Source organism: Amblyomma americanum, chromosome 9 (genome assembly GCF_052857255.1).
Source record: "Amblyomma americanum isolate KBUSLIRL-KWMA chromosome 9, ASM5285725v1, whole genome shotgun sequence".
In the NCBI taxonomy this organism is placed as follows: domain Eukaryota; kingdom Metazoa; phylum Arthropoda; class Arachnida; order Ixodida; family Ixodidae; genus Amblyomma; species Amblyomma americanum.
The window spans coordinates 129847073-129875028 of NC_135505.1; the positions used below are offsets into that span (position 1 = coordinate 129847073).

Sequence of the window (27956 nt, forward strand, 5' to 3'; positions counted from 1 at the left end):
GCATGCAAAGAAGGAGGAGGAGGAAAAAAAGGGGGCTAGCTGGAAGTAGAAACCGGTTTGCTACCCTGCACTGATGCCAATATTTCGATACATGCAAATGTCAGGAGCTCTGTTTTTGTCGTTCTTTTTTCCCCAGGTGCAAAACCAGAAGAATACACAACACCAGGTCCTTATTGCTCTATAATAGGGAAAGAAAGCTTTAATTTTTTGCCCCTTCACACTAGAGTTCTTGGTGTTTTGTGCGCATTGGGCCATGGGGAAAAGCTAACCGTCGACGGCATACCAACAAACGTTCACGACAACTGGGTTGGAACGGTAAGTCTACTCATGGAATGTAATTCCTCAAAACAATAACGCTTCAAACGGAACGACCTCGGCGCTCCTGTAGGGCTGGCGAAAATCATTTTTTTATGTTTCTTTCGACAAGAGCAATCCTAAAGCATTACATTTCGGCCAGTGAGAATAATGTTCAGGCTGCCCAAGGAATGCAAGCATTAAGCATATTCTCTGTATTGTCACATAGCTCTTTTTAGGTGTAGCCCAAAGAAGATTTGTGGTCGTCGTCAGTGCTCTAAAAACAGCTCGGTACGAAGCACAGGACAGGACACAACACACCTTTAGAAACGCCTGAACAACAACGAAAACATAAATAACCACGAGCACGCCCGTAGATCCGTCCGCATACATTTCTAGCGCATACGAACAGATCACCGGGGAGTACACTTGTGCTTGCCAGTTGCGAGTTACCTAATTTCGAACTCTGGTCTTATCATGCATGCGCTTTACCATGGATCGTGCTTAAATCATTTGTTTAGGACGTTAACCAGGGCCGCCACGCGGCGGTGACTGCCGTAATTGCACTACAGAGCGCGCTGTTTGAGTGCATCTTGGCAGGTGTGTAGGCCACTATACATTTCTAAGCTCATGTCATGTCTTGAAGCGACACAGAAGAAAAATTAACGCAATTAAATGAGTAAACATTGATGCGCCGGCTTGTTCAGTTTGTGCTGCTATTTGTCCTGCTCCACAAGTGCATCTATAGGCGAGAAAATCAGACCTAAAAAAGAAGAAAAATTAACACAATTAAATGAGTAAACATTGATGCGCCGGCTTGTTCAGTTTGTGCTGCTATTTGTCCTGCTCCACAAGTGCATCGATAGGCGAGAAAATCAGATCTAAAAATCCTTGCGCCAGAGAATTCTAACTCCTCTTTGAAAAGCCGTAAAGGACGAGTTTTCGGCATAGTCTTTGTCGACGCTGTCTGTGTTGACAAAGGCATTTTTCTTTTAAAATTGCGGGTGAAAGTGACGCATTTTTTTCTGCTTTTTTAAAACGAGAAAAGCGCCGTTATTCATGGGACTGGAGTTTGGTTATCAGAACGCGGTTCCATGACAATACAAGACAATTTCTTTTTCTTTTTTCCTCGCTGTCCTTTAGGCGCTATTTCTCTGCATATTTGCTAAACACAGTAACGAGCCCAATGATGTCATTTCCATACACGTTATAACCATCGACTTTTACTGGCACAGAAATGATTGAAAATTCTATACAACGCTCCACAACCTCCCAACGTATTCTTTAATAAGGAATCTTCAGCACAAAAGTACATATAATCTACGTATCGTGCTATTCGACCATCAGGAGACCCATAAAATATTGTAACGTGATACGTGCGTCCTGGTAGTCAATCACAGCGCCGTTCGCCTGCAGGAAGTCGATCCCCAAAATCGTCTCTGGAATACTCAGAGTGCACGAAAAATTCACCAACGTACGTGAAACCGCGAATTCCAACTCTAGCCGTGCACTTGCCAACAGGGAAAATTAGGTGGCCACCAGCGGTGCGCATGTGGGTCCCCGTCCACAGTGTAAGAACCACTTTAAGATTTCCGGCAAAGGCGCGACTCATTACAGAATAATCAGCACCGGTATCGAGCAGCGCGGTAATCCCAGTGCCATCAATTGCCACCCGCAAATCGGATGCAGCATATCGGTTACTGTCGCTGCCTTTCTTTGTCCAGGTATCGTCGACTCGGTGGTTTCGCGATGCAGGATCTTGACACATCTCGACGTCAGCGGCTTTGCCTGCAGAGGTCGCTGGTGTTAGTTTTTCCGACGCGGACTGGGCGAGCGACGGCCAGCGGAACTACTCCGGCGGTCGGGGCTGGACGCACGATAGCGGAGAGGCGAAGGTGAACGGGACTCGCGCCTTCCAGAGTAAACACGGTTCTGGCGCGCCCAGAGATAATCCGCAATCTCATGTGGTCGTTCGCCGTTCTGAGGACAAGCTGCGTCGCGACGGAAACCGGGAAGACCCACTTGGCGGTACCGGCAGGCTTGGTAGAGATGACCGGGCTCCCCACAGTGGTAGCACAGAAGCCTACGGTCCGGTGTATGCCACAAATCCGACGTCCGAGGATGTGGCTCAGGTGTGGCAGGTGCAGTTGCGTAATATGGGACGGTGCTACTGACGGGAGACGTCGGGGTGATACCATACCGAGGTGCGGTTGCGTGACATGTGCCGATGCTTCTCATGGCAGGCGTCGGAGTAGCGGTACCGTAGCCAGCCGTGCGACGTACAACGGATGCGTATGTGGGTCTGGCATCGAACTGGGGCGGCGCTTCGGGAACTAGAGGTGCCTGCGCAACCTGCCGCACTTCGTCCCTGACGACTTCTGTCAGCGCTCCCAGCGGCGCAGGCGCATCCTGGGGCAGACGGAACGGTTGGAGTTCCTCCCGGACAACTGACCGAATCAGTTCACGCAAGGTGTCTGCACTGCCGCCGAGGCACGATGAAAAGGTTTCAGGCACAATGCTGTTGATGTCCCGATTGTACTGGCGGGCCCGTTGTTGGAGCGTCGTCTCCATGGTTGTCGCCTCGGGGAGAAATTCCGCTACAATGCGGAGTGGGCTGCGCACGAGGCCTGCGAAGAGCTCCTGCTTAACCCAACGCATGAGATGGCGAAGCTTCTTCTCCTCAGTCATGTTGCGATCGGCACGCTTGTATAGACGGGCCATGTCCTCGATGTACATGCGCACACTTTCGTTCGTGCGTTTATTTCGGGAGTGCAGCGAAGCTTCAGCTTTCTCCCGGCAATCTGCTTTGGGGAACGTAGCCAGGTGATTCCGACAAAACGTCTCCCAGGTGGGAAGGGTAGTCTCGTGGTTCTCAAACCACATCCTAGCGGACTCTTCCAGTGCATAACATACATTGTGGAGCTTGCGCTCGTCGCTCCAGCCGTTGTAGCGGGCGACCCGCTCGAAGGTCTCCAGCCAATCCTCAACGTCTTCGAACACGTCACCATGACAAGATGACGGTGTTCGCGTTGGGTAGCAAAGGATCGGAGCCGGGGACCTTGTGTCAGTGGCCATGTCAGTTGGACTCGGTGGCCGAGGCCGCGTCTTTCCTGTGGGCGGGGAAGAGGCCCAAATTCAGGCGACTCGCCACGGATACGGCGGTTGGGTCGCTGGTGAACAGTTGTGAGGTTCGTAGGGATGCTGTACGGAGTGCTGTGGTCGGGAAGCGTACCCAGCCCTGCTCCACCAAACTGTAACGTGCAACGCGAAGGAGAACCTGCGGAGCCGATACAGAAAACTGCGGCGGTATAAGTTGTCGGATCGCACGAGCGAGAGAGAACCATCTTCTTCCTCTAAGAATGCAGGCGCTTCTACTTCTTCTACAGTGGCACGTATCAATATGAATCCTTCGCTAACAACGTCTCGACAGCAGCTTTGTGCTGATTCTTTAGGAATGGTTGCATTGGAATCCGGTGCACCTTAAAATGTCCCATTACAGCACATGGCGTGCTGCCTAACGATAGCCGCCAAAATATCGATCTGTGTAATGTTAAAAACCTCTGCACCGTTCCGTACCAAAAGATGACTGCAATCTATGTTTACATTCAACTGGTGTAGGCGGACCACAGTAAGTAAAAAGATAGTGGTGAGTAATTGAGCTTCCAGGTTAAGCTAGATAATTTAGACACTTATCAGCAATGTAACAACGGCACGCCGATATAGGACGTGTAATTCCCATGAGGTTTATGACGTGTTCTTTCGCATGTGAAAACGTTAGCCAATAACACACAAGCAATCTAGGCACCTTTTTTATCGCAGTGCCGGTAGATTGAAAGCAGCTAGCTTGCTGTCTCAGCAACCAGATAGAAACACTCAGACTGATCACAATATAACATGTCACGCCAACACGAAGTGCATCCATCGCTTCAAGAGTGTGTCAGAGACTCTTCACCTAGCTCTCATATGGCCAACTGAACTACTAATCAATTCTATGGTCATACTGCGGTGCAATGAAATGTTGCACGGGGTGGCTCACGGATATGCATGTTGCATTTGACAATTGGGTGGCGCTAGGTGACCCGGTTTTCGGGTTGTACAAAGCTCTCCCCTGTCCTCTCTTGCTATTGATCCGCTCTAGACTTCTCGCTAGCCTCTCCCTTTCCCTTTCACCTCCACCGGCTCCAGCTTGGGTAGCAAGTGCCGCAGCTGCCAACATTCTTTTCCTTCACTTATGAAGCGAAAACCTTCACTACGCCATATTTTCGAGCTGTCAGCGGGGCCACAAGTTTGACCTCGAATGTAGCTATAGGCCGAACAAGGAAATGACGCCTGTCTCACGTATCTCGGTGGACACCCGAATCGCGCCGTAAGGGAAGGAAAGTGAAATAAATTTGCTTTGAGGAAGGAAATTGCGCCTGTCTCACATATCTCGATGGACATCCGAAACTCGCCGTAAACGCAAGAAAATGAAAGTTGGTTTTAATAAGAGCAAATGACGGCTTACGCACATTGCGTCACTTCCTTTCCTGTAAACAACAATTTATTTTTCAATTTGGCTTTCTGAATTTATCTTCAGCGCATGCGCGTCGTTTGGAATCCGATTTGGCCTCATATCTCCGCATACAATGAGCATACAACGAACCGGCCCCTTTCTATATCGCGAGAATATCGTACGAGACCAAGTCACCGTGGCGATGGTTCCTCGTTATACAAAAAACTTTGCTGGTAACAGCGTCGCCACTTACCTTACGGCCGTCAGTGGCGTCACCTTACGACTTTGCAAGGTACCGTTGGTTCGCACACTGGAAAAAAAAAGTGCTGCGTGCCCAAAGGCCCGCGTCTTTACTTTCGTCAACCCTGTCAGGAAGGTCCGTTGAATAGTCGACGCCGGTGGAAAAATCTGCGCCCTGCCTTCTACCTTACAAGAATGACGCGTCTTCACGAGTCCGGACCTCTCATCGCAGTAAAGGATCAACCATAAGCACATAACCATAAACCATAAACACACATATACCAGTAACACTTAACATCTGCCTCTGCACTAAAAGCTCTTAGTCAACATGCAACATAGCCGCAGCTTGGACAACGGGATAAGATCAGCCATCCAGGGCAACCGATGCCGTGTTACACCCTGATGGTTTGTCCAGGCATTCCGCAACGTCTCAACACCGCAGTCGAGTTGCATCCGTGAGCCTGCAGAGTCTCCTTCGAAAACTATCTCCGCGATCGTCGGTCACTTTTCAAACAAAACTTTCGGATAGGGAGGGAGCCTATTTCTATATTTAAGTTAAGAAGCGACCGCATATGTGGACCGCCAGGTTTAAGTGTTTTGGAGAATAAGAATGAGGGTGACAGCATTTTGCAGTAACTCTCAGTGCAAAGCAAACAAATTAACAGAATTCCGTGAAACGATAGTTTATCATATCTGTATCTTCCCGAGCTCACCTAAGGGTGGATCATAAAAAAAATGGGGCCGATCGAAATTCAAGGAACGCATCTAGCTGTTGAAAACACAATGTGAGGTGCAATGTTTATAGGCAGGAAGGCAGGAAACCGGAATAGGGAATGAACGGGAGTAAATGATATCCGAGTAAAACGGAAGATTTGGGACGGTCAGGGCATAAACTACGCAGGCAAAGTTACCAATGTGTCTTCAGGATAAAATAATGGATTCTGAAGAAAAGAAAGTCTAGCAGAAATCCAGGGGGGGGAGTGAGATAACGAGTTTCGCGGTTTCAAGGTGTCCGAAGCTGCCACAGAAGGGGCTTGATGGAGGGGTGTGGGATAGACCTTTTTCCTCCATTATGCCTACTTAGGCTGATAAACCTTATGGCAGCACTCATTTCAGCCCGACCTAAAACATAAAAACTCAAACTTCGTACCATTGTGCGCCGTGTCACTAATAAATTGAAATTTCATGAGTCAGCTAGCAGAGATCACTCGTCATACCCTTTGGGCAAGAGCTTGATTGTCGCATTTTTCCATTGTGAATTAGGCTCTCTGGAATGTTTAGAGCGTAATAGAAATATCTGAAAGAAGTTCAGGGTACTCCCTATAAATAAACCTCGCGCAGACTAAAGGTGAACACCTCCAACTCACTCCGGAAGACAAACACAGAAGGATGCTTCAAGGCGCTGAAAAAAAACGCTTCCCTTTTGTAAATTAACTACAGCGACTTCTAGTTCGAACTGACAGCACATTTTGAACTCTGGTAAAATTATTTCCTTCTGCTCTTTTACGGTTCAAACAGGGATTACAGTATCCACGACCGCGAGTGCAGACTGAAAATTCCGCACGTTTCTGCTCACCAAGAAGTGAATGAAGTTCCTCCTTTCAACTTCGAGGCAACATACAGGGTATCGCGGAGTTTAAATAGCTGACAGGTGCTGTTTATTGACTCAGGGGACAACCTGAAAGCAAATATCAGAGAAGAGACCACTACAACGTAATTAACTCATCAGTCGACACGGTCGCCCGTTTCACATGGTAAAATAAGGGCGAAATGTCACCAGATTTGCTGATATTGCTGCGGCGTTAAAAGAGCGCTTTCACAAGCGATGCGTAAGATACAATTTCGGATGGCTGAAGGAGCAGGGTTGCTTCAGGGAGCTGCTCGTTTTGCTCTTGTGTTCCTTCGCCAGCCGTTACAGCTTAAAGACACGTTTCATGACGTCGCAAAGGTCCTCATTATTTTACCACAGAATGCACACAGAGACAATGTGATTGAATTATAAGCTGGATGAAACCTATTAAAAGCCGTCTGTGTCTAGTCCAACGCTCTGTTCAGTCGCAATCTGTCGGAAATCGCAGGGTCGGGCTATGAAAATCGTAAAAGTTGAAACAGGCCTAAACGCCCGCCCTTTTGGTACCCTGCTCGACAGTTTAGATGTACTGTGAAGCTCTGGCGTGATGCTAAGCTAGTAAAACACTAACACTAGACCCCGATATCAAATTTGCGTGTATTCAAGACGATTTCTTTTCTTTTCAAATTCATTTGCGCACCGCCACTGGTCACTGCACTCAGTGACGTTGGTCGTGAGAGCAAACGTCACTTTATTCGTAGCAGGAACACGAGGAATGTTTCACGCGCTTCCATAAACGCAACCTTCGTCCATGAAGCACTGAGAGATTGGCGAGTTTTACTTGCGATCATTTAGTGTTGCCATAAAAACTAGGTGGCGGTTGTGTTACATATGCGGTTGTGTTACATAGTAACACCACGTCAGCCGCCGCGGTGGCTGAGTGGTTATGGCGCTCGGCCGCTGGCCCGAAAGACGCGGGTTCGATCCCGGCCGCGGCGGTCGAATTTCGATGGAGGCGAAATTCTAGAGGCCCGTGTACTGTGCGATGTCAGTGCAAGTTAAAGAACCCCAGGTGGTCGAAATTTCCTGAGTCCTTCACTACGGCGTTCCTCATAGCCTGAGTCGCTTTGGGATGTTAAACCCCCATAAACCATAAACCAGTAACACCACGTAATCCATGTGCCTTATTTGAAATGTACGCCGCGCCGGGGAAGTAAATGAACAACCTGGCTGGTCGTGTTTGGGATTTACCTTTTGCTTCTTCCTATGCTGCCCCGAGAACTAAGAGTTCCTGAAACGCGTCCTTATTAAAAGGCGAAATGTATGTCATTGACGTTCCTAGCGGCGGCTTCAGAGCTCCCACGTTTCCTCGGGCAAGTGGGTCAAGACAGAAACCACGCGTTTCTCTTAAATACACAGGCACTAGGACACCATTAGAGATAAACCCTCTTTGCGTGGTTTTTTTTTTTTGTGACAGTGGAGCCCCCGCCATTCTATAACTGTGTTCTGCCTCTTTAAACCCATATCATTAATATGTGGGTAGTTCCATTATTAAGAAAACAGGAACTTTCGCGCGTGTGTAAATACCCAGCGCGAATAAAACTCCATGTCTCTAGGTAGAAGGAATGATCAATGTTTTCAAACGTGAACGGTATATTGTGAAAATATAGGGACAGCCTTCCGCCCCGCACTCCCACTCCGCGGATGCAGCGTTTCACTCGCCAACAACAGAGGGGTTCGTGCTCGAGGAAACAAAGGGAAGGGCGACCAAGCGTGAACACGCATCTCCTATTTATTACACTTGCAATTAACACACAGAGCGGGCCAGCTAGCTACAGAACATCGACGAGGCATTCCTCGGAAGTAGAAGGCTCCGTAAGAAGCACTTACGACATGCCGGCTGGGGCAGCTGTGCGACTTCGGAGGTATCGGCGTCGAACGTTTGTATGCGCCGACAGTGGCGGCCGGGTCTTCCCGTGCGCGCCGCATTCTTGGGGCAAAGCCATTCACGAGCATCTGCTAGGGAAGGCGCCGAGAGCGCGCGTTTGCTGCGCTGAATTCGCTGCCTGGAACCAGAAGTCCAGCGGCAAGGCACGTCGGATCTCCGTGCACCTGCCGCGGAGGGTGACCAGGACGTGCGGCTGCAACCGCTCGTGACGCTGGCCGGATCTCGAAGAGGCTCTGTCCTGTCCCGCAGAATTCTGCGTAACCTACGAGGTGGCTCTCCCGTAACTCCTTCCGCTTCCCCCATGAGGGAGACTTCCTTCTTCGCCCAGTCGGTGCTGTCCGATGATGAGGATGGCTGACCGCGTCGAAACGAAGGGGGAGAAGGTTTTCCACAATATAGAGTTAACTCAGCCGTTCAGCTTCGAACTATAGTTGAAAGACGGAGGAATATACAGACACTTGGTCCGCGATTGAAGCCCGGTGTGGAACAGGGTTTTCAGTTTTATCCTCTCCCCAGCTGTAATTAAAAGCCAACCAGTGGAAGCTTATGGAGTGCATCTATTGTCATGAAAACTGGTGTGGGTTTGGCGCCAGGAATTTTATAAATGTAGCCGAGATGTTCAAGATGAGCAGAGGTCAAGATGGTCAAGCACGTGCAGCTCAAATGGCCACTTGTGCCGTCTAGAAGTATTTATTCGAACAAAAGTATTGTCTCGTGGATTATCTGTATGTTGCCCGAAGCAGAAAATAGACAATAAAACATTGGGTGAACCGAATGGGGTTTTCTCTCTAGAACTTTATGAGCTATCAGACGGACAGCACTCCATTCCTGCAACGTTTCGCTACACGGGGCGAAACATGGTTGCATCTTGTGACACCTGAGATGAAAGAATCAGTGTCATAGAGACATCCAGGGCCAGCCTGCTATCAGAAGTTCATAACAATGGCATCCCTGAAGAAATTTACGGCCACAATTTTTTGGGGCACGCGTTGTGTGCTGCTCGTTGGTTTCCTCGCCCATGGAGGGACCGTAAATTGCAAGTCAAGTCCAGGATTTATTGGACAACAGTTTTGTTTGTGAGCTAACTTTGGAAGAATTGCAATGTACTGTTATGTAAATAGTGTAGGTAATGGCCTACACATTCGGACGCAAAACAACCTATTTGCATCAGAATTTTACCATCGCTCGCATCGGGAAGTAAAGACTGCCTTACAAAACCAATGAGGCATTTCTATACACAGCGAAAACATGCAAGCCCTCTGTAGAGAGTTTTGCGGATGTATTGATCGACAAATTTGAATATTACGGTATATGAAGTAACTTAATTCATAAACAGCTTCTTGCTGAAACATCCGCTTGGAAATAAATTCTAGGTTTTTCTTGTGCCACGCCTTAACGATTGCAGAAGGCGATTTGAAAGAAACGAACAGGATTGCTTTCGAAACGTGTCGTGTTTTTTTCCGTGACAGCGCTCTATCGCATACGGTCTCGGTTACACGTGATTAGTTGCGGCGTTTTCGATGGACTTTATCCAAGCATCTCCCATCGAGTCTGCATTCTGTTCCAAGTGATTTTCACCTTTTCGGACAGTTAACGAAGAATCTGGGAAGTCGGCACTTCTAAACTAACTTCGAAATTTAGGATGCTATTGTTATTTAAGTGGTTAACCTGCACCCTCATTTTTTTATAGCTTAAGGAGATTAGTTTCCCGATGAAATTATTGCTTCGACAATCATGGTGACTATTGGAAAAACTGATATGTACCAGTGCATTAGTAGCTTTCTTTACGCCTTTGATTTCCTGAACAGACCTTTTCTCGCAGAGGACCATAATTAATTTACTATTTAAACCAACCTTATTTCTAGTGAGATGTGCTGCGCGTTTAAAACGAGTTTTCTCTAACCAGAAATAATATCCTTAAATTCTACCCGAGTGTCATGGTGTACTTCAAGAATAGTGATTTTTTTATATTTGGTGTTGTGCTATCGTGCATTAATTGATCGCTTTCTTTTTCAGCTTGACAATAAAGGTCTTTGTTCTGTGTGCTGTGCTCGGGGAAATGGTTCCGATACCATATTTTATTCTACACTGGCCCGAGCACCACCGGCCTTATGCAAGAAAAATTAAGTGCACACTTTTTGAGAAATTCACTTTGGATACGTTATTGGTAAGACAGTCATTTCAACGACATGGTTTAACCTATCACGAAATTTTAATATATAAGCAATAAACAAAGGTTTGCTTGCTCGACTCTTTCTCGTAGTTATGAATTGCACTAGGGAAGCGTCCGTGCGATAGAACTTGGTTTATGGGGGTTTAACGTGCCGAAGCGACTCAGGCTATGAGCGACGCCGCAGTGAAGGGAACCGAAAATTTCGACCACCTGGGGTTCCTTAACGTGCACTGACATCGCACAGTACGCGGGCCTATCAAATTTCACCTCCATCGAAATTCGATCAACGCGGCCGGGATCGAACCCGCGTCTTTCGGGTCAGCGGCCGAGCCCCATAAACATTCGGCCACCGCGGCGGCCGTGCGATGGAAACAAATCTATTATGAAGATATTTAAATAAATTAAGACAGCTAGTTATATCCTAGCTCGGCGACAGCAGTGCAGCAGCGAAGAGGTACAGTGTTTGTTTTCAAAATACACTTTCCATTAGGCGAAAAGCATAGCCTCTTTTTCATCTTCTCAAAAAACGCCATAATGAAGTACTGAATAATTCTCTTTAAAATATAAATTAAAATGTGTAGGGAAAACTATATTTTAGTAATTTTAGTACCTTATCTTTGCGGGGCACTGTGTTCTCTCAATAGTACATGTAAGTGGTTGGGCTTTCCAGTTATGGCATGAAGTTCTTTAGTGATCAGTGCTCTAGACACTCCGAAACCTTTTGAGCGTTTTCCTTTGCTTATCTGCGGCTTTTTTAATTCGTCCAGCGTTTTCACGCTTCAATTTTCACGTCAGTTCTTTAGGTCAGCCTCAAGCCGGGAAAATGAATATCTATGTGCGTTTAATGATATTTTAGTTCTTTTATAAAATTAATTCAACGGTATATATACCTGATTTGATATTTGTATCCTTTTTATAGCTCTATCATGTGATGTTGTTTTATTCAAATTTTATAGCAAAGCTCACCACCGACACTGATTAGAGCAATCGCATATTAGGAGATTGTGTATTTAAAAACAAACTTCATCTGAAAACCTCGATGCGGAAAAGCACTTCAGGTGCTCAGATTATCACGTTGAGACAAGTTAAGAAACAGTCGCAGGTACAAGAAGTTATAGCACAGCACCTTTTTTTTTGCCAGCGCTGACGCTAGCCCTATGAAGTTTTGGTCGCCTAGGTATGTGGTATTTGAGACTATGGTGGTCGTGCACAGACAAGTCATTGTCGAACTCTTTCAGTCAGTCCTTTTAATTATAATATTTAAGAGAAAGATGCGCCAAATCGGCGAAAGCATCTCTGAAACTAAAAGATTTATACGCCAATCTCAATCTCCATTGCAGAACAAAGGAGGGGAACGCTTTATGTGACTCTAGAGAAAAAAATGGCAAAGCATGAGGCGGTAAAGCAGCCCAACTCTGAAACGATCATTTCGGCTACATGCATGTAGAGTACATGTAATTTATTATGATTCTGCATGCGGAGGGACGGGTGAAGAAGCAATGAATTTTCTCATTTTTACGTTTCTGCATTCTACAGAAATTCACGCGCGACTGCAAGTGATGTCTACAATTTTGATTTTGTTTATATTTCGTTGAAATGCATTTATGATGCGCCTGGGTGTTTCTCCGCCCCGGCTTCATGTAGCAAGTAGTCTGTCCAGTGTTTCTTCGATAGCCTTCAAATACCTTAGCAGACACTTCTGCCGCGGGGTCTGTCCGTAAACAGCTGATCTGTTATTTGACGGTCTCTTAAAGCCAGTATAAGTTTTAAGACTTACCGATTGTTCTGTCAGTGACACCGTAAAGCCGAATAATACTGAAAAAACTGTATCAGCGTCTTCTTACTGCCCAATTGTTTCCAATGACGGTCCCTAAAAGCGCCCTTTCTTTTCGAGTGGTAACCATCCTGGGTAATGTTTGCGGTTTTTTTGCTTCGAAAGTTATAAAGTGCAAAGTTTTATTTCTCTTTATGGAAAGAAAAAAAAACGGCCGTGGCTTAGCTTGGTTAAGCCTGGGGATTGCGAAGCACTCACCGGCGTAAGTTTGTCCCTATGCCACAACCGGTCACACACTGTACACGCATAGCCATACGGGTTGTTAGTAAAGCGTCTGTTGAATTCACGTGTCGCCGTCTCAAACTCCTTTACTCTTCTCGCATGTTCTTCACGTCGTTCTACTGCAATGTGTCCTTCGGGTTGAGTCGGGCCAGCCTTGGTGAGAGATTTCTCCTGTCTTTTCTCCGAACGCTCTTGCCTCTGCTGGGGTGTTTCTTCTGCACGCTGTTTTCTTCGCTTTTCGTTTTCCTTCTCTCGAAACGCACGTTCCTTCTCGAGCCGCTGTTCCGGGGTTTCTTGGACACGCCTCTGCCGTTTAGTCGCGTTCTTAACTAGTAGAGGGAGACTCACTGTCGGGCAAACTCATTTCTTCCTTTGCTTCTGCTGTTTCCACAGAGGAGGTTGCACGGTGTCGCCGAGCTGCTTACTGGGCACGCCGCTTAGAAAGTCGTTCTTCTTCCGTCTCCGTAGCTCGCTGATGCTTCCTCTTTGCATTCGGCCGAGCTGCCTTGTTCGTAGGCACCATCGTAACATCTGGCTGTTTGACTGCCTTGGCGAGAGGAGCGGAGCTGTTTTATACAGCTGGTGTGACGTCACACCGACCGTAGCGCCCCTGGTGCGAGGAGCGGGAGTTAGGCCGCTGTTGGTGGCTACCGCCTCGCCTCGCGACGGCGTGAGATGGGGCCCCGTTTTTACACAGCTGGTGTGACGTCACACCGACCGTAGCGCCCCTGGTGAGAGGAGAGGGAGTTAGGCCGCCGTTGGTGGCTACCGCCTCGCCTCGCGACGGCGTGAGATGGGGCCCCGTTTTTACACAGCTGGTGTGACGTCACTCTAGACACGTGGTGTGACGTCACGCAGCGAGGTCACGCTAAAGGTCAATAGTGCCTACCACCGCCTCGCCACGGAACGGGCTGAAGTGCGACCTAAAGTAGTATTACTTCGCAATAAAAAATTGCATTATGCAACCGAGAAAGATTCGGGCATCTTGAGACCGCGCAAAAAGGCAAGGGACAACGAAGAAACAAACAAGACATAGCGCCTTTGTCCTTGCTTTTTGCGTGGTTTCAAGAAGCGTTCTTATACTTGTCACCAGCACGCCCGGCTTTCCCTGTTATTTTTGGCAAAGATTCAGGCTCCAAAAATAATTTATCCTCCTTAATCCTTCGCAGTTCGTTTTTTCGGAATTCCAAAGGCGACGTTTCTCATATTTGGTATGGGGAGGAAGGAAATTATTTAGCAGACTCCTATACTTCGCATTTTTTGAAGCTGCAAGAGAGAACTCCACAAGCCAGTTGGTTGTTGTATCAGCGCGCCTGCATATACGCCTTGAATAAAACCTTCATTAGAAAAGACAGCGGTGAAGGCGCTCCTGAAGTTTTTGAAGGACTCGGTGTTAACTCCCCTACTTTAAACTTTAAGCTTTAACTGCGCGCCACCTGTCCCCTTGTCACAGTCGTTGATGGACACGTGAAAAACTCAATTCGTTGCCACTCTCCTTTTTTCTCCATTTGTTCGCCTTCCCACATGTACAGTAGCTATACTGGGTATCGCCTGGTTAACCTTACTGTCTTTCCATCCTTCTCTTCCTCTCTCTCGCTCTTCCTTTGTTCTATGAAGACAAATGAGAGCAGATGATCTTGCGTCGCCCCGAGCCACTGGCAGATGACGAACGCGAAGACATGCTCACGGTTGATGCATACTAGGTGGCTGTGCGATAAGCCGACAAATTGAAGTAAGCTTGGAAAAAATACATGACTACTGGGAGAATTTTATTACATGCTCTTCGAACGCCAAAGGCCACCCCTAGTGTGCTATTCCTACGTTCTACTGTATAGTATGCAATTTCGGTTCGAGAAATCAACAGCCTTTTTTGGGTAGCTCTACATAATTCGATTGAGTTGATGCATTTTTCATCTGATGTACAAAGTACACATCAGTTACATCTTTTCACGTTTTACATCTTATGTGAAATTGTGTTTTAAAAGGTCCAATATTCATGGGACCTCGATAGCGCTGCTCTCAACACACCCACAAAAACTACAAAAAATGCTGATTTCTGTGTTTTAGAAACAGGCTTTCGCAGCCACCTGCTGATAACCATCCTCAAAGAAATTAAAATAAAAACATCACGGCGAGCTCGCAATCCACCTAAAAGTCAATGACTTTGTTTTTATAATCATGCTTCGATCCTAATTCTCGAAGTTTCATAAAAGTTTACTGACGGAAAGCATTCACAAGCTACTTGCCTGTGCGTGTAGAGATGTCAAAACCTTTTCTTATTCATCTGCTCATCGTAGTCCCAGCATCACAAGTGAAGAACAAAGAAAACTAACAGATAATCTCGGAGGTAATGCTTGCTTTTGGCCACTAGGATTGAAAGACATTTCTCGGATGTCCAAATCTGCCTCGCTTGCTAATAGCCTCAAGGAGGAAATAAACGATAAAAAACTTATGCGCGGGCGCCTGGCATGGGATTGAAACTAAATATTTAAATGTAATGTTAGATTTGTTATAACCCGTAATTCGATGCTCCATCTTTAGCAAAGCAACATAGTTAATGTAGCAAGCATGTAGGCAATAGCTGTATTTCAAACGAAATCGTTAGCACTTGAAGACCACTGAGACAAAGAAATTTATTTTATGGTCGACAGTGCTTTCTCCTTGTACGTGTTTTTAAGTTAACACTAGTTTAGTTAAGCGCCCATTTGCTACAGTGAGAGAATTTTCCAACACTTGTATCCTTATTTTCACTTTCTTCTCCTTCATTTACAGGAACTGGCTTCTTAAGCACGTGAAGGCTGCAAGAATGAAGACCACATACCGCAACATAAAACTACGCCATGTGTGCGGTATTTCTTGAAAATTTCTCTCCAATAAAGAGCTGCGATTTGAAAAGTCCCTTCTAATAATCATTCAAGAATGCCGCTGCAAGTACAATACGCCTAAAGTAGCAGCTGTCTTTAAATAATCTTTAATTTCTGAGCAAAACTTTCAGTCCGGAGTTCTCACAAAATCTTATTCGATTATTGTGCATAAAACTGTCCTCCTTAGAATGCAAAAGATTTAACCGATGTTTGAAAGAATTTTCCTGCGAAACAAAATACTCAAATTACCTTTACATTGCTTGCAAGAGAAGAGCTCGGCACTGCTTCGAGCAAAATATTCAGGTTCCACTATATGTGTTTTCTTTCTGCGGATATCTAAACAAGTCATTTGGCGAAATCACTAACAGCAATGCTTCTTCTGTGACTGCGTTTCTGCAAAGCGACTACGCTTGTTTGAAAACTACTCACGTTTTTTAGCATCGGCATATATAGTAGATTTAGATAGAAAAAGTCACGGGACCTCGACATTGGATACGCGCCCATATAACGGCTGTTTCAGCAAAGTTAATCAACAGATCTTAAAATAGGCTTTTTGAGGTATGAAGGCGGCTTCTGGGACACACTTTTACCATCGTTGGCAGACATAAAAAAACAAGCGAATAAAGTAACTAGCAAGCCAGTAAACCGATTTCTGATCAATAACTTTTTCTCTATTGCACTTAGACACCAGGTTGCACTTAGTGATTTGTACCCAGTCGTTAGCAATACCCGTATAAGTTTCAGAACTGCGAAAACGTGAATGCTTAGACTCTATGAAGAAGCAATATTGGCCACATCTTGCCAAAGTTCATGCGCTTTCCACAAGCATGCAGGCAAAGCGGCGACTCCAGTGCATTCAACCAGTCTTTATTTTTCAAGACGCATTAAAGCGCATACAAAGTCCGTCAAACTAATCGAAAGTAGTTGAAATTGTCAAATTTTGTCGAGGCACGCAGCCAAGTGTAATCGAGTTTTCGATTTCAAGCACTGAAATGGCTGTCACTAACAACCAGCTGTAAATCTGCAATTGCAATGAGACGCTTAACGCTAACCTTTAAAAAGTAAATTATTAGAAACTTGTATAACAGCTCAGTTTTTATGGCTATTCACCGGTTGTCTGGTGTTCACCAGCACTGGTATCAGTATGCCGCAAAAGCCATGCTTTACATGAAACAGCCTATTTCTGAAAATTAACTAAAGCATTTCCAAGAACGCCCGATATTTATCGGGTGTCCCAGCTAACTTGAGCCAGGGGTTAAAAATAGATTATTAGAGACAGACGAGTAGACCGAGTTGCATATTGGTGAGAGCCATCTTGCGCACCACAGGCAATTTTTGTTCCCCAATTAAGAGTTTAATTAGGTTAATTATAAAAATAAAAGATATTGATTTTAGACAACAAATTGCATTTGAAGAGTTATCGAGCACCTTCAGAAACCCCCATTCCATAATTTACAGTAAAAGTGTCCTTTTTCCCCAGTTCCACAGAAAGCCCGCCAAATACAAAAATAAACCACGTGACTAACGCATTTGCGCTCCATGATCGTGCTGCTCTCAAACGTGGTTTGAGCTAACGATATCTCCTCTAACCTTGACTTAACGGCCACGCACGAGCGGCAGCTCGATATTTTATCGGTGGTTTCTCTACGGCGTAAGCCAGTTGGCACACGTGACGGTGCGAGTTGCTTCTAGGTTAAGTTGCTTCGCTGCTTCTGCGTTAGGGGATCACCTTTTCAAGTTGTCATCGTATCTTTTCCCCTCATCCCCTCCTCCCCCATTGTTTGTACTGGTGCTTTATGCGGATTCCTTTGCCTCGCGCGCACTTTAAAAGCTGCGCGTTTCGAACGCTGTAGTACACACGGAAAAGGCTGGCCCTCCAGTCGGCACGACTGCACGAGGCGGATTCAGGGTTGCTTAACGGCGGAACTTATCTCTGATCAGTCAAGGCAACGATTAGGTCTAAGAACCTTTTCCTAAGTGTTTCTCCCTAGAAGAGTCGAGCACGAGGCCGTGGGAAACCTTCTACCCATTAAAAAAACCTGTGGGTACCCGGCGGCACTGGGAATCGAACCTAGCACCTCCCGATTTCGGCCTGACATACCTGACTGCTTAAAATAATATAGAGTGAAGTGTACGCTTCGTTTAAGGAAACGTTTTTATTTCACTCGAAGTTTTGATCGAAGGACCAATCTTTTTTAAGAGTCATTTTCTTCGTTGGTGTCTCCCCGTTATTTGTAGGGGTTAGGCTGAGAGCAGGAGGGAGAAAAGATAATACAGAATTAGTGAGAAATTTAAAAAGAAAACGAAAAGAAATAAGAGCAGAAAAGAGCAGTTGGAGCTGTACAAGAGGGGGCTGGGGAGGAGGAAATAAAAAGAAAGAGAGCGGGCGCGGAAGGCATAGGTAATAGGAAGTACAAAGCCCAGGTGGGGCCCATGTTTTGTTAACTGCTGTGTGACTGCCTGTTGAGAGATGTGTCGAACTGGTCTCAGGGGGACGAGAGCGCGTGGACGCGCAGCTAGCTTCCTGGAAGGAAGCTTGGTATTGTTGTTTATCCTGGCCGTGAGGTCAGGTGGCAAAAGAATCTTGACCCAACTACAAAGAAAGGAGTCAAACAGCCGTCAAGCAGTGTTTTTTTTTTCTCTGGCAATACTGCGCCCCTTGCTGGTATAGCCGCTGAAGCTGGACATCCCACCCACACATGGTTAACCCCCTCAAGCTGCATTATGAAAAAAAAACCGAAGGAGTGGAAGGGGAAGGGGGAAGTAGGGAACAGCCAAAAGAATGTTGCCAGTATGATCGACCGTAGCTCGTAGAATGGCCAGAACTGTGAAATGGTAAAAAATGCAATAATAAAAATATAATAATAAAAACATAAAAGAGAAGGGGATATGTAGCTATCGCGGGAGCAAAGAATTAGTTCAACGCTAGACCTAAATAACTAGCCGAAGCTGACATGCAAAAAGGGTATGACCTCTGACGACACAGTCAGTGGTGGTGCTTTGTCTATTATGGTAAGAATTTTCATTCGACTCCGCCATCGAAGGAGATGATTGGGTTCTGTCGCTTTCGTTGATGCCCTTTTGCACTGTTTTAAACTTGAAATTAAAGTATGATTCTCGTTGGTCGCGCACACGAGTGTTTTTAAAGCCACTCTGTAATATTGTTACTTTACGTTTGTCAAACACATGTCCTTTCTCGCGGAGGTGTATCGAAAGAGGGTGGTTAGGGAGAGATTGAGCATGTGAGTGGTGGTTATTAGGTCTTACTGGAGGGAATTGTCAATTTGGCCTAAGTATTGCATTTCACACACTCGAGCATGTGAACAACGTTACTGGAATCGCAATTTAAATCTTCTTTGATAACATGTTTGAAATGTGAATGGGTACTCCGAGCCAGTGCTGTGGTTTTCATGTGTTTGCAAACTTGGCATCGGTTCTTTTCTCACGGTGTGCAGCCCACCGGCATCAAATTATTAACCGTGGGTTGCACAAGGTGGTTTTTAAATTTTCTGGCATTCTGTATGTTACCTGAGGGACCATATAAAAATTTTGGGAAGCCGCTCACTTTGTTTCATGAAACTGAAGTGCTTTTTAAGGACTTTGTTTATATTCGGGAGCCTATTTGTGAACATCAGCACTAGATTAGAGCAATGCTGTGTTGGCAGGGATTCCGCTGGGATGTGATTATGATTAGTAACTTCCGCCCTTTTAATAACATCGTTGATGATAGAAGGGTAGCGCTGTTTCTTTTGAACTTCGCGGATGTGATTAGCATTTAATTAAATTATCTGATCGAGAGCAAATCCGTTTGAATCAGATAGCCTGTGACTATGGAATTGAAGCTTTGCAGTGGCGTGGATGGCAACTGTTGCACTGAAGATATTGTTGTCTGTGTGTGGGTTTTTTATAAACGTTTTTGGGGCGACAATTCTGACGGTGGTCTTGCAACCAAGGTCTTTCAACCACGGCACCCTATCATCTTTTTCGATGGCAGAGATCAACGAATATTTCTTTAAGGTGGTTCGTCGCGGTTACCGCTGCTCGGGCCGTCATTTTCGTCAAATTACAAATTGATGCAAAAACAAATGAAACATGGACTTCCAGAATATTGTTTTATGGTGCAAAATAACTTGCTACAACTTAACCTCACAAAACACACGTTCATGACATTCCACTCTCATCAAAAGCAAGCCATCACGAGCTAACATATTTATCTCGGGCATCATGTATTCTCTGCCTCCGAATCCGTCACATTTCTTGGCATGACGCTTGACTCTCATCTAAAATTTTATCTACACACCAAATCTATCAGTAAAAAAATTTTGTTTGGAATAAGGATGTTAATAAAGCTAGCGCTTTATTTCAACGCAATATTCTGTTATCCCTGTGCTTTGCTTTCATTAACAGTAACCTAAATTATTGCATACCATCGTGGAGTATTGCCTATTCATGCCATTTGTCATGTATTTCTTATCTTCTGAGTCAAGCGCTTCGAATTAAATCTTTGAGCCCATGCACAGCCTCAGCTTCACTTCTTTACTCTGACCTAGACATTCTGCCGTTAAAATGCCGCCTTAATCTAAGGTTAGGTTTTCTAATTTACTGCACTCGAATTATAATAATCAACTTCTCTGTTTCTCCGCACCTTTCCTTGCTAATAGTAATAACACTCGATTCTCCGATCAAAACATTATTCGTTCACCAAAAGTGAACACAAATCATAGAAAATGCTTTTTCTCCGCCATAAAAAAAAAAACTTGAATTCATTACCACAAGCAGTCTACTCCGCACGCTCTCAGCCCGATTTCTACACTTTATTAAAAAACAACTCTTGTCAACTAGTTCAGCTTTATGCTATACCTAAGGCTGCCCTTAATCTCATTTTCCTTTTCCCGCTTCGACAGCAAGTGGTCATACTGTTACTCATCTCGAATATTCTTTTCTTTCTTTGTCTACCCTTCTGTTTTTAAAACCTCTTCATCTATTCATTGCTCATTGGTACCTGATGTCTCCACCATGCCACCAACCCTGACCAAACTTCGTACGTTGGGAGACCAGGTGAACCGCATTAACAAGCTGGGCGCATTACGAAGCGAGGATGCACTGCGGCTTGCCCATGCGTTCGTAACAAATAGAATCTACTACTGCACCCACTACTTGCACCTGCGCAAACACGATCATTACCAAATCCAACTGGAGGTCATCAACCGGAGAGTCATCAAGCGGGCCCTCGAACTCCCGGTCACCATGTCCAACCAGAGACTTCTGGCCCTGACCGTGGCGAACACCTTCCGGGAGCTTCGAGAAGCCCGCTTAGTTCACCCTTACACGCGTCTTGCATGGACCAGGTCCGGTCGCCGCCTCTTGGACCGCCTACACATCAAACACGACTACCACATTGAAGAAAGCGAGAGACTGCCACAACCCTGGAGACGCGCCTGCAGGTGCGACCCTTTCCCCGCAACATGTCCAGAGAAGACCATAGCGGTCGTCGTCAGGCGCTCACGGAAGAGTTGGTGCGATACCATGGTCACCAACAACACGTGTATTAAGTGGATGTTGCTGGCCCACACCACCGCAATGGTACACGGTCACAGTCGTAGACAAGACAACCATATTAACGGGCTCACTTTCAAAACCCTAACACAGGGTCTAGTTGGGTTTATGTCCGATGCACGTGTACAGGTGTCCACAAAAGTTTTTGGAACATAAAAATTATAACAAAGCCTCGTTACTGGGCAGCCTAAGAATACAGCAACGAACTAAAGTTTGTGATTTGTAGTTCCCAGCATGGCCTGCGCATGCACCCCCCAGTGCTTGGCTGTGCTTGTTTCCGGTGAGGAAAGTGACGTTTTACGTGATGTCGGCACACCGAGAACTTTTGCAAACGCCTGTACATGTAACTCACTTATGCTCTGGGGCATATATGCGCAATAAAAAAAAGAATTTAAGTCCTGGGCAAAACTCTTGTTACAAGAAACACGACAGAATGCGCTGAGGCAGGCCTGTGAAGAAGTTTCCAGAGCTGCACTCAGTTGTTCTGGAACTATGGAGCTCTCCTGAGGAGTAATAATCAAATTAGAATAGATGGGGTAGTATCGGACAATAATTGAAATTACCAACTGACTTGAATGAATTGCTTGAATATGCCTAAAGGTAAGGCACCACACATCAGCAGTAGCCACTGGTCGAAAAAAAACTCTATGATCTGCAGCTGCCTTGCATAGCTATGTGTGCTATACGGATTGTAACGCAGTGTTTGCTACTGATTTTTACTTTTCCGCATAACAAAAGATACATTGCAAAGTTCAATGAACTGTACATTCTGCTTCTCCTTCAAAAACAGCAAGTACAGCGAAAACAACTGTAAAGGATCAATATAGATACAGGTGTTCATGATACGTCGAGGTCGTTGAAACGCAGTTTAATGTTTCAGCGAGGCTGAGGAGTTTTGTACATTTTCAGTGCACATCTTCATCTCGTAGAACAATGCATATAAGATCTATTAAAGCGAACGAATGCCACCAAAGCAGCTGAAGGGCCAATAGCCGCCTTAATCTGGGAGATCAGCACCATTATGGCGCCTTTGAAGTCTTCCCTAAAGAAGTCGGAAGTGGATGCCCTTAACAAACTTTTACCACTTCTTTGTTTTCCTTTCATCTTGTTTCTGCTTTGCCTGAAAGAATACTGCGACTAAACAAGTCACGGCTATTTCATAAGAACAGCAAAAGCGGCATTTGCGAAGCCACAAAGAATTCTTTTAATATGACAGCAAATGGCCATTAATTTGAAGACCATTGTAAAAAAAATGGTTTCCTTCAGCTTTCTCCGGATCCCAAGATTTATGTATTCGAATGCCTAAGCGAACACTGAACCAATGGGTGTGCTATAAAGTTCACGCAGAGAGCGGTTTTTATGCCCTCACTGCTTCGCAGCTTCTCGAAACCTTCTAACTGAGAGTGTTTGGCGACTAAACGGATGTCTGGTACAAGGGTGGCAGTAAGGAAATTTATTTTATTTTGTGCGGTTTTTTTCCCCGCCTTCATTTTGAATTCTTCTTCTGGTAAGTGTTCTTCGGTTTGTCTCTTTGAATACTTTCATGTGACTTATAAAAATGTCCAAACGTCGTAATGTCATTATATTGATATGAATACTGCGAAAGATTGCGATTTCACTACGTGCGTAAATGCATGTGTAGGGAGTAGGCCTAGGAGCTAATACCTGTACTTGAGGTCAGTGGTAAGGCTAGCTGTTCCGTAGCATGAAATTTTATGTGTGATTACATGTAGCCATCACCAGTAGCAGCTTCAGGTTTAAGGAATGTTGATTTGTATTTCACTTATCTTTAGAAGAGCCGCAGTTTAATTGGACGCGGAAGCGTCTTTTACTTGTTTTCTTCCTTCATTTTCTGGAAACACGGAATATTTGGATTCCTTGTTTCAAAAGTACTTTACAAAAGTACTTTCTTCATTTTATGACATTTGAGAGGGGTTACAGTGTATGCTGTGGATAGTTAGAAAATTAGTCATTCACGCAGGCAAATTGCAAGAGGGGCCTATGTTGCAGTTCATAGTTTACAAACAGCCCTAAAATTGATGAGCAAGAAGGAAGAGGAACACGGTCTTGGAATAGCTAATTTCAAACCTTATTACGGTAGCAGCCAGAAAAAATCCAAATAGGTTATATTGCAAGTGCTGAATACGAACCTCATGTACACGTCGCAAAATATTGGCGTAGCCACGTGCATTGCTTGCAGCGCATTCCTTTTTTTTTCAAAAACATTCTGTGGTGCTTACTGAACTGCGAAACACTGATCCTGCAGCTAAACTATCTTTTCCGCCTGCAAAATGTTCCGTACAATTCTTCCGATATTTTCTGAATCTGGACAGTGTCAAAAAAGATATATTAGAAAAAAAAAGACAGGGCTAATTTTCTTTCACACAACTTCAAGAGAAAGTACAGGAACGAATATCTGTTTGCAAATGACACGAATCTATTATGTTCGGCAGCTCATTTTCACCACAGCTCCACGCACTAAGGGCATCTGATGGTCTTTCATCCTGTAGATAGGTGTTAAATATAAAACGAAATGGTGACTTCAAAAGTCTTGAACCGGTGGTAAGTGCAAAAATGATTTAGCGTGGTTAGGCCAAATGAGACTTTTTAGGTGCATTTTCGGTTTCTCTATCGGGTCGAGTATCGGCTTTAAATATTAAGCAGCTGTCAGACAAACATAGCGAAAATCGTTAAAAGGGGGCCTTTGTGCTAGCGCTCTAAAAGTGAGCTCCGCCCTAATGGTATGATGCGACAGCATTAATGGCTTACGACCCATATACGCAGAATGAGTAATTTTCTCTTTTGCATTTGTAGATCGTTGAGAGTCCTCATACCACTCCTTGCGCAGTGGTGCAGCTGTTAAGCGATGCGCTACGGCCCTGCGATGGTATATGCTGCCCCCGGTGGAGCTTGTAAGACGCATGTTGGTCTTACCGAGCAACTTCTCGCATCTAATCATTCACTGAACTGCTACGTGCAAGGGTGGGCAACTTCCCAACATTGAAGTGGGCAGGTCGTGATGACATGACTAGGTTATATGACCTATATGGCCCACCTGCTACTAAGGCGAGTGGCACCCAGCCTTCCAGCTCTTCAATGTCGCAGAGGAACCGGACAGAAAAAAACACTGCAGAAATCGGCGACTGGGAGCTTTAGTGCAAGCGCGCTAAAAAATGAAAGAAAAAGGTGACGGGCGCGATATTAGAGCTTCTGTTTGAAGCTTTGCTGTCAGTGGGAGACCTCGGCGAGTCCCCATAGAAATACGCAGGAAGCTACGTTGGCTTCTTGCAAGGACAAAATCTCCGACTGGAGGGAGCCTCTCTCTCTCTCTCTCGCGGCAGTCGCCGCGTCATTTTTCGCAGCGTACCGCTCAGCAAGGTTGAAAAGTAAACTCATGCTGTATAGCTTCGACCACAATCGAACGCGAAACTTGGTATTTTCTTTGCGTTCTTGAGAAGCGATAAAAATGCAATATATTCTTGAATGAAATAAGTCATTGTACCAGTAAAGGGGGGCAATGTTAATGTTGAAAGCAATGACATCCGTAATCAGAGCTACTGAATAATCAGAATGAAACAAAAAAGTATTTCACAAAATTATATATATACGGAAATTAATTTCTAGGTTTAGAATGTGTCCCAATTATCAAAAATACGTAGCTTTAACTAAAGCCATATCGGTATATTTTGAATGTTAATTAGTAGAGCAATATTATAAAGATCAGTTTCTTAACAACACAAACCAAGTGAGGTAGTGACTGCGAGGCCTCGGAGTGCTTACGCAATGTTTCTACAACAGGCCTTCTCTTCGTCTGTCCAAAGCGTACATTATTCATCATCAGCATCATCATCAGCCTGACTGCACCCACTGCAGGGCAAAGGCCTCTCCCATGTCTCTCCAATTAACCCTGTTTTTTACCAGCTGCGCCCACCCTATGCCTGCAAACTTAATCTAATCCACCCACCTAAACCTCTGCCGCCCCCTGCTACCTTCTTGCCTTCGCATTACATGCCCTGCCCAAACCCATTTCTTCCTCTTGATTGCGACTAGGATGTCATTAAGACGCGTTTGTTCCCTCACCCACTCTACCCGCTTCCGGTCTCTTAACGTTACACCTATCATTTTTCTTTTTATGGCTCGTTGCGTTGTCCTTACCTTAAGCTGAACCCTTTTCATTAGCCTCCACGTTTCTGCCCCGTAGGTGAGTGCCGGTAAGATACAGCTGTTGTACACTTTTCTCTTGATGGATATTGGTAAACTGCCGTTCGTGATCTGAGATTGCCTCCCATATGCACTCCGCCCCATTCTTATCTTTATAGGTATTTCCCCCTCATGATCCGGATCAGCTGCTACTACCTGCCCTAAGTATTACTTTACCACTTCCAGCACCTCGCTGCAAGTTGTGAACTGCTGTTCCCTTGCTAGGCTGTTGAACATTATGTTGGTTGTCTGAATGTTAATTTTAGGATCTACCATTCTGCTGTGGCTGTCTGACTCATTTATCATGCTTTGCAGTTCATCTCGTGAGGGACTCAGCAAGGCAATTTCATCAATAATCATAGATTACTTAGACGTACATTATTTGCGGGGGCTAAATAGGTCGTTCCCTTAAAGGAAGTTCCGGTGGGGGAGGAGGGTGTGATGCGGGAACGGAGGTTGGATGGGGAGCATGAACTTAGAACTTTCTCTCCGGCTGGAATGGATGTTAATTATAATTAAAAAGGTGAACAGCAAAACAAGGTCAAAGAAATAAGCCCCCTCTGCTGAAAAGAATCTGCAGATGGAGACGATGGAGAGAAAGCGAACGTGGGCTTGGAAGGCTATTTGCACGCATGGGTATCTACGACAGGTGGCGAGCTGGACTGCATGGACTTACCAGAAAAAACTAAGAGAAAGCAATCGGAACTTCATCCCCGGAGCGAAGGGCCTATTTAGCCACCACAAATGGTGAACGCTTTCCTGAGAAGAAAAGTACTGTTGTCGAAACCTTGGCTAGGCACCCTGAGGCTCCTCACCACCCTGCTCACTTTGTTACAATGAAGCATAGCCCTTTTTTTCTGCGTAATACTGGCGCTGACACACAGAAACATTGCTTGGCACATATCAGTGCCAATGTTTCTTCTTCCAACACGTTCCCATCTCCACTTCATCAAAAACTGTCAAGATCTGAGCAAAATGCTTGCTTTTAGTAAGTGCAGTGCCTCAATAACCAAATTATTGCAAATTCTACCAATTTTGGCTCAGCGTTTTTTTATTTTTTATTCAGACGCAAGGCTCCTAGAAACGACAACTCCACAGCAAGGCTGCCCGCAAGTTACCAACCGAAGCTTCACGTTTTCTGCAAATGAAACCTCGTTTTTTGGTCTTTACTGTGCTCGTGGCAATGGAGAACCAATTCAAGAAGCCAAAAAATTTAATGCTAGCCATGTCTGGGTTGGAACGGTTAGTAAAAAAATGCCGTGTTCTTGCGATAGTAGCATATCTCATTGAATTTTTCTTGTGTTCCTTTGTGGTCGCATAACAATATCGCGTGATTCTGCTGTTAACATTTTGTGCACAAGGGTCTCGAATATTTTGCGTACTTGCAAATGTGCACTTAGCGGTCATATTTTGCGTGTCCTTTTTGTATACTTGCAATACTGTGTTTATCTTGTCGACTGCGCGATGCATGCGAAGTCAAACCCACTTCTGTAAAAATTTTCTGAAGAGATAGGCAATATCAATGCCTTCCTCTCGGCACGAATGGCTGGAGAGCAGGGCATAAATGTGCACATCATGAAACGGGTAATCTTGCCGAGCCCTCCTTTACTTCCTGTGCTGTGTTAATCTGCTCCCCTATTATTTCCCCTGCGTGCGTGAGGGCGAAATGCTCCCGACGAATGCAGACCGTTCACATTGACTGCACATGAAGGAGTCGAGCTGCGGATTACGGCTTTGAAAGCAGTGATAACTTAATTAGCAGCATTCCGTTTTTATTAATTTAATTTTTGCGTTTTGGGGCGCAATCAAGCAAAGGATTTTGCTTGACATTCGGTTGCTCACATATTTCAGGTCAAGAGCCGCCTCTATTTCTTGAAAGCCATACTACCCTCTGAAATTAAGACTTCTAAAATGTTTTCAATATTTTATGCAATAGCAATCAAAATATAAATTTGTCTGCTTGGAGGTGACCGCCAACCCGATGAGGGTAACTGGCCTGTCAAAAGCACATTATAGCAATCTGTTTTGAAGTTCTTCATTTTGGTGCAACTAAAAGATAACATTCTGTGTATAGCTACCCTCAGCTTTTCCGACGATTAGCTTGGATAACGTCTCCTCAACAAGGTATACACGGAATAGCCGTACCGTGGTGATTAACCTTCAATATCACCAGTACCTGAAAAAGCCGAAGGAAACTTTAAGCTCACATATTCAGGCCTTTATATAATACTGGCAGAACCACACAAGGCATCTGTCGACCGGCACAGACTTTTCTACGCTGTTTTTCGTCCTCTCAGAGCCCTTTTAGGATTTTGTGGCGCTCCTAAGAGGTTAGCACTTATAAGCGCTTCCAATAGAGGCTTTAATAGGTGCTCACCTGCACTTCTGCACAGAACAGGATACGTTTCAGAAAAGATGGCTGCTTTTTTGAACCGAGTGCCACTGAATATAATTGGTTTTATTTGGCATGAATATCTCCACGAAACGAGGCATCATGCTTCTTAATGAACGCTACTTTACACAGCACACATCTACTTAAAGAAAAGCTACCAACCAACTCTAC

At 45.1% G+C, this 27956-nt stretch overlaps 1 long non-coding RNA gene and 1 pseudogene across 1 annotated transcript; one reads left to right on the plus strand and one right to left on the minus strand.

The window, feature by feature from the left end:
* Positions 1-140: 140 nt before the first annotated feature.
* Positions 141-15668, plus strand: LOC144105501 (uncharacterized). The gene is made up of 3 exons (XR_013308814.1): positions 141-315; positions 10561-10711; positions 15546-15668. It is a non-coding gene; the product is annotated as an uncharacterized LOC144105501 (long non-coding RNA).
* On the minus strand, positions 1052-6279 carry LOC144105119 (uncharacterized; annotated as a pseudogene).
* Positions 15669-27956: the final 12288 nt, after the last annotated feature.